This window comes from Penaeus monodon, chromosome 25 (genome assembly GCF_015228065.2).
Source record: "Penaeus monodon isolate SGIC_2016 chromosome 25, NSTDA_Pmon_1, whole genome shotgun sequence".
Lineage (NCBI taxonomy): Eukaryota > Metazoa > Arthropoda > Malacostraca > Decapoda > Penaeidae > Penaeus > Penaeus monodon.
Window position 1 is genome coordinate 2,612,415 of NC_051410.1, and position 223 is coordinate 2,612,637.

A 223-nucleotide genomic window follows, 5' to 3' on the forward strand; every position below is an offset into this window, starting at 1 on the left:
TGCCCTTAAAAACACACACACGTAAAATAGAGACATAAAAAGAACACATCAAAAGAAACAGACCTTTTTTTTCTAATCAAAAATAAAATCAAAGACAGAACGATGGAGTCACGCCCCTTGGTCAACCCGCACGGAGGGAGGACAGAGCACCCACGCCCACCCACAACCCGAGCACGTGCTCTTTCCCCTCACACTTTCCCCTCACAATCGCCTTGCATCGACG

The 223-nt window shown here is 47.5% G+C and overlaps 1 protein-coding gene across 1 annotated transcript in view; it reads right to left on the reverse strand.

The window, feature by feature from the left end:
- LOC119589482 (rho guanine nucleotide exchange factor 5-like) overlaps positions 1 to 223 on the reverse strand; it is a gene marked incomplete in the record, with an annotated part of 97,997 nt that overhangs the window by 75,132 nt on the left and 22,642 nt on the right.